Genomic DNA, 9,591 nt, shown 5'->3' on the forward strand with positions numbered 1-9,591 from the left:
TGTATGTTCGTTATCCGGCTGCTCTGCTCGTGTTCATCTTCAGTTCTCTCTTCACAGCAGTTCAGTCAGTGTACTGTTTGAGTAAATGAATTACTCCGGGATATTGGTTTATTTCGACTCAGAGGGAGTGTCAGCCACGTTATAAAAGTGAATAACTTAAGTAATTTATGGATTAATGCTTACTGGAGACGCGAACCGTTTCAAATGATTCAGACCGATTTGGTGAACTGGTTCAACCGGTTCACTAAGAAGAACCGGTTAAATCGAACAATTCGTTCGCGAACCGGACATCACTACAATGAGCAAGCAGGCCGTTGTGCGTGTAAAGAGACAGCCATCCGAGCACTTCTGCCTGCAACATGCCGAAGCGCAAATGCACATTTACCGATGAGTTACAGAAGAAATTCCCCACTTACTCTCCCGGTCGGGACAAGTGGGTGGCTGCGTGCACTGTGTGCAAACCTGGCACATATGTTTCGGTGTCAAATGGGGGCGCCACAGATCTCAAAGCTCACATGGACACCGAAAAACATAAAAAAGCTGTGCGAGGTGAGAGTAGTTCAACAAAGTTGACGGAGTTCTTTGTGAGACCCGGGAAATCAGAGGATGCTGTGAATGCAGCGGAGGGTGCATTGTCATTTCATACAGTGAAACACCATAACAGCTACAGGTCCATGGATTGCAATAGTGCATTGCTAAAAAAGGCATTCCCAGATTCTGACACCGCCAAAAAGTTTAGTAGTGGCCGCACTAAGACCGAAGCCATTGTGAATGGTGTTTTAGCACCCCACTCTGTTGAAGTCACACATGAAGCACTGAAAGAAATCCAGTATTGTGGTATTTGTACAGACGGGAGTAACCACGGAGCAGTGAAAATATTCCCTGGAATTCGACGTGATGAAGGGGGAAACAATGTGTTTGCAAATTTGAAGAGGTTGTTGCAGAACAAGACTCTGATTGGTGTGGGTTGCCAAGCACACATATTGAATAATTGTTCACAATAGATGTTGACCTTGAGAATATCATGTTTAAAATCTACCAGTACTTCCACATTTACACTGTGCGCACTGAGAACCTGAAGGAGTACTGTGATTTTGTTGGCATTGAGTACAGGAGGATGCTTTCTCACAGCAAGACAAGGTGGCTGTCATTGTTCCCAGGCATTGAGAGCATGCTACAGATGTTTCCAGCTTTAAAGGAATTCTTTCTGTCACAGCAAAAGCCACCCATAGTGATCAAGAAGTTTTTTGAAAACGACTTCAGTGGCACATGCACTCACTCATGTCTGTGTTCCACACCCACATTCAACAACTGGAAAAGGAGAACAACTCCATCATGGAGGTGAAGAAAATATTGAACAGCATCCACAACATTCTTCTTTTTAGGACATGTTTTGTCCCTTATCTTAAGAATCAGTGACCGTTTAGAGATTGTGTCAACAGGATATGTTGGGAAATACCGGGAGGTTAATCAGTTCTGATCTTCCAGGGGTGCATTGTAAGCATTGCAAGCCAACTATGGTTACAAGTTCTGTTGATATCAACATAGTTTAACAATTTGGTGTTTCACAAAAGCATATAGTTCCAACAAACATTCACAACAATGTCGCAAACTAAGGTGGTTGGAACTATAGCTCTCGAGCTGCAGTTAGAAGCATATAGTTTATTGATAAAATGATGTGGAAATAGATCATGCCTTTGTACACAATAAGCAAGTTATGTACAGTCTATATCTTTCATCCCATATAAATATGTATATACATTTTAAATATCACAAACATGACTAAATAATAATATATAATTTAATAATTTAATAACTATATGTGCATACGCCTGCATATAAGTCATAGAACAGAAGAGTATTAATAATATGATTTTAAACAGATGAAATAAAGTGGGTTGAATCCAAGTAGCAATAAAAAATAATAAATACACAAATAAATTGTTTAGGTTAAGTACATCTGTCTCTGAAGGGGAAAAAAACCCAGCAGCGATTCGATTTTACGCCTATTGTTAAATTTAAAGCATTGCACAATACTCTCATTATTAAAAAAGATCACTATTAAATGTTTTAGTGTTTTCACAACTTTTCTAAAGTGTTTCATTTAAATGGATACATGAATATAAAACCGTTATATTTTTTAAACGTTCTTAAAACATGCAGATTGCATTATATTAATACCCAAATAAAATGTCCCACAAAATTATATAATAAATAAAAAAAACTGCCCATGGTGGAAGCTTGTATGGGGCCACATAATCTTTCATTTTCTGTGCGTTTTATTTGACATAAGTCGGCGCCCTTGCACAGGTGTACTGACAGTGATATTGATATATTTTTCTAATTACTGAATGATTTGGTCTGGTTGCATTTTGTTTTAAAAGATCTTTCCAAAGTACAGGTTACGTTATACTAACACATGAATAAAACATCTCAAAAAGTTTCAGGTTGGTTTGGTTTTGCTTTCATGTTGTCAAAAGTGTACTTGTATTTTGTCTTTCTTTCTTTCTTTTCTTTTGAGAACTTAAAGAAAACATACCAGTTTGGTATTTCCACAACATTTCTAAAATGATTTATTTTGGTTGCATACCAGTTTCTAAAAAATGTACTATAACATTACCCAAATGCAACCAAAATACAACATTGTGAAACGTAGTAAAAATGTTTTGTGTTTGCTGGGGAGGTACACTTAGATTTAGAAAAGAGAGGGGCAGGGACTTCAGCTCTCACTGTGCACTGCTCCTCTATAAAGAGCTCCAACATTTCTAAAATTATTTATTTTGGTTGCATTACTTTTTACATTTTATGTGTAGTTTCTAAAAAATGTACTATAACATTACCCAAATGCAACCAAAATACAACATTGTGAAACGTAGTAAAAATGTTTTGTGTTTGCTGGGGAGGTACACTTAGATTTAGAAAAGAGAGGGGCAGGGACTTCAGCTCTCACTGTGCACTGCTCCTCTATAAAGAGCTCCAACCTGAGCCGTTCAGTCCTACACATATCTTCAAAAAAGTCACACAACTCTTGTGTAAGTACCTGATCCCCTACAACTCATACACTTACTATATATTTTTTAATTATCTGATGTTTTGTCGCAACGTGCACTTCAAAAAGTTTCATGCTGTGAATTTAGTGCTTTTTAGGCAAATTATTATAATTGTTTAATTTGAACAAGGTACGTTCATTGTTATTTATATGTAAGTTATGTTTATATTTTGGCATCTTTGGAGAGTAGGCTATTACTGGAATGAATAAGACTTCATAAATTATGCTTGTGTCGCAATTTGTGATGATCATTAGTTTTCTAATGCCATTAATTTATAGTTAATTCTGTGAACCAGTTTGATTGGAAATGGGCCAGATCTGCCAGTACATTTAATTTATATTTCAATGGTTGGTTTAATATGTTGATGTTATTACACAAATCTGTTATTCAATGCATATTCAACGGTTACATTTAGTTTGTGTCAAGTCAAGCACCCTTTATTAATATACTGAATATAATTAAAACATTGGGTTATCAATGCATTAAAATATTGGATGTATGTTGTATATTAGGTAACACTTTATTTCGATAGTCCACTTTAGACATTTTATTAACAGTAAGTAACTTTGCAACTACATGTCAACTAGCAGTTAGTAGAGTATTAGTAGACTGTCTGCTTAATATCTTCTAACACTTTCTTTGTCAACTTATTCTACTAACCCTAAACCTACCCTAACAGTCTACTCTGAGAGTTAGTAGACATGTAGTTACAGATTAATGAGAATTAGTTGACATGTAGTTACAAAGTTACTTGTAGTTAGTAGAATGTCTAAAGTGGACTATCGAAATAAAGTGTAACTGTATATTAATTTAATGTTATTTTATTGTTTATATTTGCAATCATGCATTTTATTCTTCTAACACCCTTTGAAAGGACTGAAGGTGCTTGGACGCTTCTCAGTGTCACATAGTTCTACAATTCTTGAACCTGTGAATGTAATGTACATACGTTTTTTAGTCTGGTTCTCACGAGAGCACTTGGAGAATTGGTTTGCTACTCACACGGCACATAGTAAGAATAGTAATAATAGTATCATTGCACTTTATTTAGTGAGTTTATTTTTCAAGTACTATTATATTTTAAAATGAAAAAATTAGTAATAAATAAAAATTAAATTAATTTATAGTACATATAGTACTTACAAAAAAAATTGAATGCTAATATTTAGATTTTAATTTGTTTAGATTTTAAAAAAAAAATTTTATTAGATTTTTAAACCTAAAATCAGCAAGCTTATATTTTTGCGGGTTGCTAGTGTCGTGGAACAAACAATGGTCTTTTTCAAAGTTGTCAAAAAAGCTCAAGAAGCAGAGCCTATCTGTCATATGCCTGGCATCTGGTTTGCCTCAATTTCTTATCAGTGGAATTTGGCTAGATCAGCCACCTTCATTCTGCTGCCAATAAGGTGGTCACATGAAACATTCTTCAAATATGTTTACTTGTTCCTGTCAACTTCTGGGAATAACCCAGAGTTCATTGGCTTATTTAAGTTCACTTGGTACAATCCAATGGAAACCACCAGTATTGCCCAATGGATAGGCCCTCAGACTTACATTCTACATGAGGACATCCAGTATTGGAATAACTCAAGAATATTAATCAGTATATTGATTACTTTCATGACCATTCATCATATTTTAAGTAAGATAATACCATATTGAGTAAATAGCATAATATATAATAGAATTACACAATACTAGCAAGTAAGTATATGCTCTGTCGGGTTTAGCGCTGCCGTGTGAAGCGCGTCAGTGAATGGAATGTCACAGTTTTGCGTTATACTCTGAAACTGGCAGCACATAGCCTAGATTTATGCTTTCAGGTTGAGTGGAAATCTTATAGAGTATTACAGTTGGTTGATCTAAAACTGTGATTGTGCATTAACAGCTGTCAACCATGTCAGTGCACAAATGAGCGGTCTGAACATATTTACGCATCGCATTTTTTATTTTGGTCATGCATGCGCACCACTTATGTGCACCCCTGGTAATGCATCCTGTTGCTGTTGTTTTTTGTATCTACAGATATTCCACTATACAGTAAAAATGTCATATAGTCTCATATCCCGAAACAATTATAATTTAATCTTTTTTCTGTTTTTGTTTCTTCCCAGGCACATTGCTCTCAGACTGGGACCTTCATTATCAGGTAATTTATGAGTGAGAATGAATGGGTGATTCTTACAGTGTTTATATAGGGCTTAACTCCTGTGGGAAGGTGAAAATATGTTGTGGCCACAAGATCATTTCGTCGAGAAAAGGAATCCTTCGCTCTTGGCCACGAGTTTAATGTGCAAAAAAATCTGCGTGACCATAGCAGAAAGAAAGCTGTTTTGTTCACAACTATTGTCGTGGGCCCTCCAGGAAAAGGATTATTACACAACCTAAAGGTCAATTAATCTTACTGTGGAAGTGATGTGGCTATTCTGACAAAACAAGACCAGTTTCTGGGCAAGCTACTCAAGTTTCAGAGAAAATACCTAATTCAACTAGAAACTACAAGTTTGCTATATTTAAGCTATTTTTAAGTGTTTTTCACAACTATTGTCGTGGGCCCTCCAGGAAAAGGATTATTACACAACCTAAAGGTCAATTAATCTTACTGTGGAAGTGATGTGGCTATTCTGACAAAACAAGACCAGTTTCTGGGCAAGCTACTCAAGTTTCAGAGAAAATACCTAATTCAACTAGAAACTACAAGTTTGCTATATTTAAGCTATTTTTAAGCTGTAATTAGACTGAATACACGATTGTCCAACACATTCAACTCATCTTATATTAACACACTCTCAGAATCCCTTGTGGTCACTTTTTAACACACACTATACCCCTTTAGCACCATTTTTCAACATACAGGGAACTCCATTGCTTTCAATGAGAAAACTTTGATGTCATACACAGACGATGAAATTATATATTGGGGTATAATTTTGCCATTATTACATATGTTGGGGTGTGATTTTCAATTTAATCAGCCAGTATAATTTTATTTACATTTACTTATTTTTATTTACACTATTTAGACATGTTTGAGCATGTAACCGAACTCCACCCCTAAACCGACCCATTTGTATGTTATATAATATAAAACACAAGACATAAGAGGTAGATATGACTACAGACACAATTTATTTAAAAAGTACAAATATTCCAAATGTTCTGAGGCCAAGCAATTGATTTGTGTGAGGAACACTGTCTTCATCCACCATAAAGTTCTGTGCACACATTCAAAAATTGCTGCACCAGAAGTGACGACACAGCGGTTTCACAAGGTTTTTAATTGCAATTTTAACAAACAAACAAAGGATACAATAACAGACAGCCTTTTAAACAATAAACAAGTTACAGAATAATAGTTCGCCAGAAAAATTATATGAAAGTAATTAACTTAAAGAAAATATTTCCTTAGAAAAGGAAGAGAAAAAAAGAGAAAGCACATAAATAAAAATGAAAGCATAATAGGAAAAAATATTAAACATGGCACAAATTCTAGATTTCTTTTTATATATCACTTGTTATTTATTAGTTTAACATTGTAGTTAAATACAAATTCAGTTGTTGTTTGAAGATATTAAAGAGGGGGGTTACTTTTTGTGTATTTACATTCATGACACTCCCAAAACAAATGACCTACAGTTTCAGATAAAACCTCACAAAAAAGAGCAGGATCTGAATTTCAGATAACAGATATCTTTGAGCCCCTATTATTGTTCCTGAAGACCATACACATTTCCAAAGAGATGGCCTTGAAAACTATAATAAATTCTTAACTAGATACTGGAAATGATCTCAAAACAAAATCAGAGTAGATGAATAAATTACCATCATCAAGCAGCTGTTTCAGTAACATTGCTTAATTACTGAGCCAGTTTTAAAGAAATGTCTCTGGTTATGACTGTAAGCATGGTTCCATGAGAAGGGGAATGAGACACTCCATCTTGGATTGACAGTATGGGGAAACCCATCAGCATGACCGGTGTCTGAAGCATGTGTAAACTCGCTTCAATTTCATTGGCTGGTGACAGTGCGTGATGTCATTAGTGGAGTGCCCGGAAGTACAAGAGGGTGCCCGTAATACACCTCTTCAACTTTTTTTGTCTGAAGGAGACATGCAGGCATGCCCAATGGCCTGGCAATGAGACACGGTGTCTCGTTCCCATTCTCTGGGAACCATGGTTACAGTTGTAACCTGAGAAACTCCCTTTCGAAGTGAAACTCAACACTGTATCTTGGATTGATGCTATGGGGAAAAAACCCCCACTCCGCTATGTCGCAGGATTGCCTGCCACACTAAGTTAGAAACATGCACAAACACAGTGAGCATAGCATACATTTACTCAACACCCTTATCTACCATGAATATAGAAGATATTCTGGCTCCTATGCCTTGAAAGCAAGGGAAGTCCCAGACTCTAGAATCTTCCTCCCTCCCTTGCGGGCTACCACAGTCCTAAAGGTGAGGCTTTATGGAAAAAGTGGGTAAGCTGTAAGAGTGTGCTTTCACTCATGGAATGCCTGCCACAGGGAGAAAAATTTCACAATTGACTTGATTTCTCATACAAAAAGCTGACCCATGAACATTTAAAGACATACACAAATTAAAAAAAGACAACATGTAAACCTCAAAAACCTATTAAATCTCAAATATATAGATATAAAACCATCGTAATATATATTGAGCGGTATAAAACGTGTCCTGTGTGACAGTGTCACAAGCTAAAAGGGGCCGCTTGCCAAAGGGAGCCTGCAAAAAAGCCCTGAGCGGCTACCGGCTCTGATGATGCTGCCTCCCCAAGGGGAAATCTTAGCACAAGACAGGCTCAACTCCAAAGGAAGCCACAGGAGGGCTAACCTTACTTAAGACCCTTAAGTCTGGGGGAGGCAGCCCGAACACTGCTTTTTTTTTTTTTTACTGATTTAGAAAGGGAGAGTAGGAGACCCTCTTTCTTTTGACCCGCTCCTCGAAAACCCTGAGGAAGCATGTAAAAATGGATGCTTTTATGTCTGCACTCTCACCTCCAGCTTACAGTACTGGAGGGGGGGGAACCTAGAAAGTGGTTAGACAATGTACTCGGTTAATTACGTAACCTTGGTTCTCCAAATACTGAAGCCTTTTAAAATAACGCAGTGTAACTGCACGGCCATTGGCTCGTGCAGTGAATTAAAAACAAACCAATGGCGACAAAGCCCGGCAGAATGGGGGACACTTATAAGCGGACACTTCGCCATAGGATCCTCAGGTTACTTCGACTGAAGCGACGACCGAGTCGTGCAGCTACATAGCACGGCCAGCAATGCAGTACTCGTTTCCGTGTCTCAGGGTACCGAGGATATGTTAGTAGCCCGGCAGAATGGGCGGGGCATCTGGCTATATAAGCGGACACTTCGCCATAGGATCCTCAGGTTACTTCGACTGAAGCGACGACCGAGTCGTGCAGCTACATAGCACGGCCAGCAATGCAGTACTCGTTTCCGTGTCTCAGGGTACCGAGGATATGTTAGTAACCGAGTACGTTCCCTATCGATACTCCACTCATACTGCGTCTGTTAAGATGCTATGGGGAACCAGTACAGCACCGCCGTGCTATGCTAGAGGAATGACTAATACTTGAACTTGCCCTGAGCACCAATGGGGCCCAGAGGGACCAAGTATTTTGGAGGGAAGCCCCGCAGGAGGCAATAGGGCCAAACATTTCATTTGGAAAGTCTCTGCTTCGTGACCAGAGACCCTTTGGTGCGGTCACCAAAGCATACAAAATGCTGTTCCGACTGCCTGAACGGTGCAGGAACGCTCAATATAAATAATTTCAATGCCCCGGGGGGCAGAGTAAATTCAGCTCTTAGTCCTGCTCCGAAGGAGGAAGCGGCGAAAGAGCTATTACCTGTGCTCTGAACTGAGTCGAGAGCACTTTAGGTACAAAACCATGCCTCGGCTTCAGGACGACCTTGGAGTCGTTGGGCCCGAATTCAAGACAGGTGGGGCTCACCGAGAGCGCCTGCAGATGTGCCATATGCTTTACCGATGCTAACGCAAGTAGCAGAGCAGTTTTTAGCACCAGGGGACGAAGGTCAATGGACTGTGGCGGCTCGAAGGAAGGGCTCTTCAGAGCCCTCAACACCGTGGGCAGGTCCCATGTAGGGACGGTGATAGGGCGAGGCGGGTTGAACCTCCTAGTCCCTTTCAAAAAAACTAACAGCTAGGTTGTTTCTGCCCACCGACTGGCCAGCTATAGGAGCGTGTGAGGCTGCTATGGCTGCTACATAGACCTTGAGCGTGGAGAGAGAACGACCCTTATCCAACAGCTCTTGCAGGAAGGACAATATCAGAGGTATGTCGCAGGAAAATGGGTCTGCGCAAGGGGCCGTACACCAGGCGGAGAAGACAGACCATTTAAGGGCATAGTGTCGCCTCGTAGAGCTCTAGCCTGAGATATTGCATTTAGCCACGTTCTCGGGGAGATCCACAGGCTCCCATCAAGAGGCCAGAGGTGCAGAACCCACAGCTCGGGCTGGGGGTGCCATATCGTTCTGTTCGCCTGAG

General features: G+C 39.0%; 1 long non-coding RNA gene across 1 annotated transcript in view; it reads left to right on the forward strand.

Annotated features, from left to right (window-relative positions):
- The first annotated feature begins 2,956 nt into the window (after window positions 1-2,956).
- Window positions 2,957-9,591, forward strand: part of LOC107573012 (uncharacterized) — a 29,149-nt gene continuing 22,514 nt past the window's right edge. The window contains exons 1-2 of the long non-coding RNA XR_001607437.1: window positions 2,957-3,032; window positions 5,165-5,199. This is a non-coding gene — a long non-coding RNA (uncharacterized lncRNA). The remainder of the gene's footprint in view (window positions 3,033-5,164; window positions 5,200-9,591) is intronic.

Source organism: Sinocyclocheilus grahami, unplaced genomic scaffold, assembly GCF_001515645.1.
Source record: "Sinocyclocheilus grahami isolate Dianchi unplaced genomic scaffold, SAMN03320097.WGS_v1.1 scaffold1848.1, whole genome shotgun sequence".
Lineage (NCBI taxonomy): Eukaryota > Metazoa > Chordata > Actinopteri > Cypriniformes > Cyprinidae > Sinocyclocheilus > Sinocyclocheilus grahami.